This window comes from Vulpes vulpes, chromosome 12, assembly GCF_048418805.1.
Source record: "Vulpes vulpes isolate BD-2025 chromosome 12, VulVul3, whole genome shotgun sequence".
NCBI lineage: Eukaryota > Metazoa > Chordata > Mammalia > Carnivora > Canidae > Vulpes > Vulpes vulpes.
The window spans coordinates 92,774,260-92,783,421 of record NC_132791.1 but is presented as its reverse complement, the minus strand read 5'-3'; the positions used below and the strand labels follow the sequence as shown (position 1 = coordinate 92,783,421).

Here is a 9,162-nt window from a genome sequence, read left to right as displayed (position 1 = left end):
GTGGGAAATAATAAAGATCAGAGTGGAAATAAATAGATACTGAAAAAGTATAAAAGATCAATGAGCTGATTCTTTGAAAAGAGAAACAAAATCAACAAACTGTTAGCCAAACTCATCAGAAAAAAAAGAGAGATGGCCCAAATAAAGTCAAAAAGCAAAGAAGAGACATTAAAGCCAATATTACAGCATTATGAAGGATTATAAGAGACTACTATAACCAATTACTTGCCAACAAATTAGACAATCTAAAATAAAGGGATAATTTCATAGAAGCATATAATCTTCCAAGACTTAAATCATGAAGAATTAGAAGATCTCAATAAACCAATTATTAGTTATGAAATTGAATCAGTAATCAAAACAGTCCCAGGAAACAAAAGTCCACTTTTCAGGTGGCTTCAGAGATTAATTTTACCACACATTTAAAGGGGAGTTAATATCTACCCTCCTCAAATTATCCCAAAAAATTGAATATGAGAGAAGAACATTTCTGAACTTATTTTATGAGGTCAGCAGCACTCTGATACCAATATCAGAGACACTACAAAAAAGGAAGATTCCAGGCCAATGTCTCTAATACACAGAGCTGTAAAAACCTTCAACAAAATACTAGCAAACAAAATTCAACAACACATTAAAAGAATCATATACCCTGACCATATAGAATCCATTCCAGGGATTTGACATCACAAATCAATTAATATGATACACCCTTAATAAAATGAAGGATAAAATTCCTATGATCATTTTAATAGAGGCAGAAAAAGCACTTGACAAAATTCAATATCTGTTTATAATAAAAACTCTCAAAAAAATGAACAGAGGGAACACATTTCAACATAATAAAGGCCATCTATGACAAACCTACAGCTAACATTATACTTAATGGTGAAAAGCTGACAGCTTTTCCTCTAGGATTAAGAACAAGAGGGGCAGCCCTGGTGGCTCAGCAGTTAAGTGCTGCCTTCAGCCCAGGGCGTGATCCTGGAGATCCAGGATCAAGTCCCATGTCAGGCTCCCTGCATGGAGCCTGCTTCTCCCTCTGCCTGTGTCTCTGCCTCTCTCTCTCTCTCTTTCTCATGAATAAATAAATAAAATCTTAAAAAAAAAGGAATAAGATATGGATGCCCACTATTGACACTTTTATTCAACATAATATTGGAACTCCATATACCTACAATGGGATATTAATTATAATAAAGAATGAAATCTTGCCATCTGTGTCAACATGGATGGTTGTAAAATGTTATATGTTAAGTGAAATAAATATAATAGAGAAAGATAAATATCATATTATTCACTTATAAGTGGGATCTAAAAAATAGAACAGATGAAAGAAAATGAAACAGACTGATAGATACAGAAAACAATCTAATGTTTACCAAAGGGGAGGTGGGTGTGGATGGGTAAAATAAGTGAAGGTGATTAAGAGATAAAAACTTCCAGTTATAAAATAAATAAGCCACAGGGATGGCATATAGGCACAGGGAATAAAGTCAATAATACTTGAATAATTTTATATAGTGGCAGGTACCTAGAATTATTGAGGCGAAGATTTTATGATGTATAAAAATATTATATCACTGAATTGTATACCTGAACTTAACATAATATGGTATGTCAATCATAATTCACTAAAACACTAGTTATAAGTGTCTGATACTTTCCACTCAAATCTATTTACTTCCAATTTACACATGATTAGTAATAGAGCAAAACCTTGTGCTCAGATTCACTCCACTATGTTATTCACTGATTATTCAAAAAAGTATTCAATTATTCAAACAAACTTCAGTGAAACTGGAATTTAAAGTTTGTGGCTCAGTGAAAAGGGACAAGAGTTTCGATGGAGTTAGCAAAGGAACACAGGGCCAAAAGTATGGTGGATGGGCCTTTGGAGCTAAAATAAGAAATGTGGTCTAATGAAGCAATAGGAGCCACGAAAGGTTTTTAAGTAAGCAAATGACACAAGTAGATTTAATTATTGGAAAGAAAGCTAGTGTTAGTCAACACCTACCAGCTTGGTCAGGGGATTCTGTGACAGGAAGTGGTTCTAAGAACTTAGGCAAAAGATGATAAAGTTCAGAATTAGGCACAAAGAAAGGATGGAGAAGAGGACTGGATTCAAGTTATTTCTGCTATAGATCCCACAATAAAAGGAATGTTCAGACTTAATGTGTTTTTAGAAGGAAATACAGAATAATGATATGTGAACTTCATACTAAGATTAAAATCTTTCAATTGAATTTTAGCTTTTTCCAAAGGAGCATATATTGAATGGTCTCAACTTTTGGTCTGCCAATTTCATTTTATATGATAAGAGTGTTCAATAAAGAAGACTCTTTTCTTTCCTCAGAGTGTGTTAATGTCCACTTTAACACCTCCCTAAATATCTTCAACGTGAAACAATTGCCATAGTCATATCCAGATCTTCTAGGGCCATGAGTGCCTTTAATAGAAGACAAAATTAGTCCAATGAAGAAGTGTGTTCCCATGGTGCTCACCAAAGTCAAGGCTTAGAGAACAAGTTACTGTTATCTCTTTCCTGGGTTTCATGTGTTCAAGCATATGATAATAAAAAGGAAAAACAAGCTCTCTGGTAAACCACATTTATAGCCTCCTGGACTGCAAAGTTCATAGCAAGGGTCTTTATCTTTTGAAGTCAGTGTATTTCTTGAGACCCAGAAGTTTGCAAGGCACAGTTCTGTGGAAGAAAGGAAGGAGGTGAAGAGAACATGGGAGGTGTTCTGAGCTGGGAGCTCATGGCTCTGTGGGGTACATGGATCTTCAAGCCTGTAGGCAGGCTATGGAAGGCCTTCCAACTCCCCAAAGTCATGGTAACAATGATGACAGACATATGGATTTTTTCTGGGAAAAGTGTTCATTGTTCTCATTAGATTCTTTAGCTTTAAAGAGCAGACATTTGAAGATATGACTAGACACCAACAATGATCAATATATGATAAGGACAAAAAGAGTGGTTCAAATAATAAGGTTTTGCTACTTCAGAAGATAGAATTAATTAGTCTCAATGGACTTGGAAGCAATCTATTTAGTTATGTATATTTATAAAGTTTGTTTAAATAGCCATACAATGTTGGTTGGGCACATTTGTCTCTCTGAGCCTCGGGTTTTTTTCCATTGCCACGTCCTAGGTTTGTGGTGATAATTTATATAGAACAGTTTGCACAATGCTTGGGAAATGTTTTAATTACATATTTATGACAAATGCAGATATGACATTTGTTATGCATGTGTATGCATAGTGGCTATAAATATAAAACTTAAGCTTAGTGAATTGTTGAGGATCAGTAGTATTTCATTTATGATCATCTCTTGGAAGCTGAAGAAAGAAGATCAAGTAGCAAGAATGTTTATGTTTTGCAAGTACTATTTTTAAGAAGGCAAATGTTAGGTTCTGGTGTTAATCACCTATTGCCATGCCATGAATGAAGAATTTAAGTTAATGCAATCCCAAGTGGCAACCTTTAGAGTGAATGAGTCAAAGTGACATGACATGATAAATTAATTTTGGGGAGAATGTACAACCAGTAAGGATCAGGCCCTACCTCTGATGATGAAGATTTTAAGAACATTCCGTACAAAAACTGAATCCTGGTCAAACCAGGGGTGCTACTTTTCATATCTTGTTTCTTGAGTGATCCTGGGAGACTTAACTTGATTCTTCAACTTCTCCTGACACAAGTAATCGAAATGTGGGGCAAGGGGAGTCCTACACCAGCAGGGTCACTACATGGCCTCCTTCACCAACACACCAATCCAAGGAAGGAGCCCAGGCTGCACAGGGGGTCTTACTTGAGGACACAGGCAATTTCTTGGTTCACTGCCCTCCACTGATTGGATCTCTGGCTCAAGAGTTCAAGTTTTGAAGACCTAATTTAATTGGAGGACCATGACAGGTATCCTTTCTTTCTCCCAGTCTACCTCATCCCTCTATTATTTCCGTGGCTAGCTCACAGGCTACCGAGAAAAACTTCATATCCCTTTTATTTGATTCCTTTGTGCTGATGTATGTATATCCTCTCAGGGAGACTTTCCCTCTGACAGAAAAATATTTTAGTAAACCAAAACAAAATAACTTACCCACAAGACAAAGTGATTACTAGTTGGAGATCTGGTTGGAAGATATTAGCCAGCTGTGAAGCAGAAACACATTCTTCTCTATGCCTTTTCATAATAGTATGCATAAAGTCATATGTAAGTCACATGGCATGTAGTTAGAGCAGAAAGGAGAGAAAGTGTGGCAGAAAGGAAAGAACAGGGAGCTGTGTTGCTGAGCATGCTGGGGTTGAGAGCCAGGCCACAGGTTACTCGTTGTATCACAGTGGACCATTTACTCCTTAGAAATGCCCTGTCTGTAAATGCAAATAATAATGCCCAACAGAATAATGTTAAATATTAAAGGTAAAGTGGGTAAAGTGCTTGGCACCTGTGAAACCTGAGTGAAGTAGAGCTATTTCAGTGTTTTGTCAATGTTCAATTCTTGCTCTACCTTAAAGAAACTCCATATCAAGTACTTTGTTTTTATGTATGCAGTACATTTTTGTTAATCATTTGCTCTGTGCCAAGTGGTAGGTGCTAGGAAAAAAGGGAGTAAACCAGAATCTCCACATTCAAAGACATAATGGTCTTTCTTGAGGTTTTTGTGTCCATGTTCAAAGGATGGAGTGTAATGATACCTTATCTTGTTGGAAATTTTACCTAAACAAAATGAAAGCTATGAGTTGCTATTTTCACTGTATGACATAAAAATGCGCAGATAGCTCGTATTTAGGAAAGGAGGATGTGGGAATTCTAAGGAGCTGAATATTGAACGCTGAAATATACCAGGGGCACAAAAATGCTGAACTGTGGTTCATTTCTTCATGCTCCTTCACTTTCCCCAAAATAATTTAATTTAATATTTGTCACACTGGTTTCTATCTGAAGTCAATCTGACTTGAGTTTTAGATCCAAGATCTTCCTTTTCATTCATTTCTTATCAAAATACCAAGTTCCCCAAATAGATCTATGAGTTTTTAAAAATATGTAATCAGCCTTGTTTTGCAACAAGTTTTCCACCAGAACACTGGTATCATGAGGACCACCGCTAAACCTAAACCAAAATGGGAAAGGAAAAGACTCATATCAACATCATCGTCATGACATGTAGATTCAGGCAAGTCTACTACTGGTCATCTGTTCTACAAATGTGGTGGTATCGACAAAAGAACTATTGAAAAAATGTGAGAAGGAGGCTCCTGAGATGAGAAAGGGACCCTTCAAGTATATCTGGGTAGAGGACAAACTGAAAGCAGAACATGAACGTGATATCACCATTGATACCTCCTTGTGGAAATTCAAGACCAGTAAGTATTATGTGACTATCATTGACACCCCAAGACACAGAGACTCTCAAAACCATTATGACTGACACATCTCACGCTGACTGCTCTGTCCTGAATGTCACTGCTGTTTTTGGTGAATTTGAAAGAGTTATCTCCAAAAGTGGGTGGACTCATGAGCAAGCCCTTCTGGCTTACCCAATGGATGTAAAACAACTAATCTTTGGTGTTCACAAAATGGGGTTCACTGAGCCACCCTACAGCCAGATGATATGAGGAAATAATTAACGAAGTCAGCACCTACATTAAGAAAGTTGGCCACAGTCCCAAAACAGCAGTATATGCTCCATTTTTGGTTGGAACGGTGACGGCATACATGCTGGAGCCAAGTGCTAACCTGTCTTGGTTCAAGGCATGGAAAGCCACCTGTAACGATGGCAATGCCTGCGGAACAGCACTGCTTGAGACTCTGGATTGCATTGTCACCAACTCACCAAACTGACAAACCCTTGGGTCTAGACCCCCAGGAGGTCTACAAAATTGGTGATATTGGTGCTGTCCCTGTGGACTGAGTGGGGACTGGTTTTGTTGTTGCTGCTGCTGTTGTTGTTTATAAGATTTACTTATTTATTTTAGAAGCAGAGAGGGACAGAGGGAAATGGAGAGAGAATCCTAAGTGGACTCCATGCTGAGCGTGGAGCCCCATGTTGGGCTCAATCTCACGACCCCAAGGGTCTCAGACACTCAACTGACTGTGCCCCTCAGGCATCCCAGGAACTGGTGTTCTTAAACCTGGCATAGGGGCCACCTTCACTTCAGTCAATGATATAGCTGAAGTCAAGTCTGCTGAAATGCACCATGAAGCTTCGAGTGAGGCTATTCCTGGGGATACTGTGGGCTTCAATGTCAAGAACATATGTGTCAAAGACGTTTGTCGTGGCACTGTGGCTGGTGACAATAAAAATGACCCACCAACAGAAGCAGGTGGTTTCACAGCTCAGATGATTATCCTGAACCATTCAGCCAAATCAGTGTTGGATATGCACCTGTGTTGGATTGTCACACAGCTCACTTTGCTTGCACATCTGCTGAACTGAAGGGGAAGATGGACCACAGTCCTGGAAAAAAGCTGGAAGATGGCCCCAAGTTTCTGAAATCTGGTGATGCTGCCATCATTGATACGGTTCCTGGCATGCCTATGTAGGTTAGGAGCTTCCCTGATTATTCTCCTCAGGGCCATTTTGCTGTTTGTGACAGGAGACAGACGGTTTCTGTGGGTGTCATCGAAGCAGTGGACGAGAGGGCAGTTGGAGCTGGCAAGATCACCAAGTCTGCCCAGAGAGCTCAGAAAGCTCAGTGAACATTATCCCCAACACCTGCCACCCCAGTCTTAATCGGTGGAAGAATGGTCTCAAAGCTGTTTGTGTCAATTCACCATTTAAGTTTAATAGTAAGAGACTGGTTAACGATAGCAGTGCATCGTAGAACATTCAGAAGGAAAAGAATGTTTTGTGGACCATTTGGTGTGTGTATGTGTGTGTGTGTGTGTGTGTGTGAGTTTAAAATTACTAATTTTTAAAATCAATACTTTCCAATGAAAGCAACTTGACCAAAGATCTGTCACAATTTTGAGGTCTGTTAAAACAAAAGTTTAATGAGAAAAAAATGTTTAAATAAATAAAAGATAGAATCAAATTTTACTCTGCATCACTGTTCGGCTGTTTTTTTTTCCCCCAATGTCCAAGAAACTTCTTAACACCTACTTTACAAAATAAGCAAGAAATAGTCTATTTTGGGGATGGAAAAAAGGGGGGTGGGAAATGAGACGTCTGGCCTAACCTCCTGTTATTTAGGCATGGAAATGATTTGTTTAGTGATCCTGCCACAATCGTAAAACAGCTTTTGCATTGTCTTGATTTCTCCATGTGTTTTGAAAGAGTATAGTGCACTTCAACTCTTGTTTTAATTCTTGAGAATTAAGTGTACATTTGGGGAGGGCAAAAAGGGGCATCATTGAAAGAAAAATGTTTCTAATATAACTTGGGAGACAACACAGAAAAAGAAAATGAATCAATGATTTTATTTTAGATTGAAAGGGATTTTATTTTACTTTTTTATGAAGATTTTTACTTTATCTGACAGAGAGAGCCAGAGAGCACAAGTTGGGGGAATAGGAGAGGGAGAGGGAGAAGCAGTCTCTGCTTGGATCAGGGAGCCCTTTGCGGGCCTCAGTCCCATGGTCCTGGGATCATGGTCTGAGCTGAAAGCAACCACTTCTCCCACTGAGCCACCCAGGTGCCCCACACTGAAAGGGATTTTAGAGCTCATCTTATTTAACTTCCATGTGTACAGATGAATGAACTGAGTTTAAGTATCTTGCCCACGGAAGATCACGTAAACTAAGATGTCCTGACTTCTAGAATAGGGCTTTGCTCCCCTCCAACTGTTATCATGGGATTACAGTGCAGAATGGTCTAATAAATACCATCATGTTGCCATTACTGTTTGTGAGGCCCGGTTGTACGTACAAAGTTTATGTAATACCCGATACGGAAATCCTAGTGCCCTAAAGTAACTGTTTAATGACGATGCCTTTGCTCTGTTCAGACCAGTGAAATGAACACACATTTCTAGCTCCATTTAATAAAAGGTCTCCTTGAGGGCACTAAATCCTGCTCTTCTGGAAAAGCTCATCCACCTCACATGGGTAAACAATTCGCTTCTTCACAAATTTTGTTTACTCACGGTCCATAAACAGAATAAATCCTGCTTTGTGTTATTGCTGTTATCACAAAATTAGACAGACTGCCCTGGAATGAATGGCGGTAGACTGTTGCTAACGTGCATATCGGTTCTACACAGCTTCATGGAAAGGAAGAACAGGCTGACTAAACATGTTAGATTTACAGTTAGTTACATGACTAATCATTTACTTGTAGTTACTCTGGATACTTCTGTAGTGATGGGAAGCTAGTAGTCACTGTGGATGGCTTAAAAATAAAGCAGCCCATTTCATAGTTCGTAGGTAAACATTTCTGAGTTTTTAAAAAATTAATCAGCCAGAAAAATTTGCATTGGCTTCACCTGTATTCACCCAAACTATATTCTTTCTACCTTTATTTCATTACTTTCCTCAGCACATTGATCTTTAACTCGAGACCTAATTTTAAGATAAATTATAGGAAAGTAAATTTTTTAAAGATTTATTTTTTATTTTCAGAGAGAAAGAGAGAGAGAGAGAGAGAGAGAGAGAATGAGCAGGAAGAGGGGCACAGGGAGAGTATCTTTCACACAGACTCCTTGCTGAATGCAGAGCCTGATGCAGGGACTCTATCTCACAACCCATGAGACCATGCCTTGAGCCAAAACCCAGAGTCGCTCACTTAACCGACTGAGCCACCTGGGTTCCCCTATATGAAAGTAAATTTTGAAAGAAACCAGTCAAGACCTAGATTTACGAAAAACAAAAATGGAATTTAGGTGGTTGGAATACTGTTGGTATTATTCAGTATCTTTTGTTTTTCAAACAAAATTTTCTTATCACTGTAGTTAAGGCTGGTGAGATTAGTGATTCTATTTTAAAAATATATTTGTAATTCAAGTTGCTTGGATTTTATTCTTTTGGGGGGGGGCTTGCTTTCTTTTCCTTCACTTCCTTCCTTTCTTTATTCTTCTTTCTTATTTTTTTTTTGTCAAACACAATATACATAAAGAAGAAATAGTAAGAGATGACCATATATACTCCAGTTGCTTCACTTTGGAGAATTCTCTCTCTTTCCTATCTATGCCTTAACCAAAAGAAAATTTCCAACTGCAT

The 9,162-nt window shown here is 38.3% G+C and overlaps 1 pseudogene; it reads left to right on the top strand.

Annotated features, from left to right (window-relative positions):
• The first annotated feature begins 5,126 nt into the window (after positions 1–5,126).
• Positions 5,127–6,705, top strand: LOC112920468 (elongation factor 1-alpha 1-like; annotated as a pseudogene).
• The last annotated feature ends 2,457 nt before the right edge of the window (positions 6,706–9,162 follow it).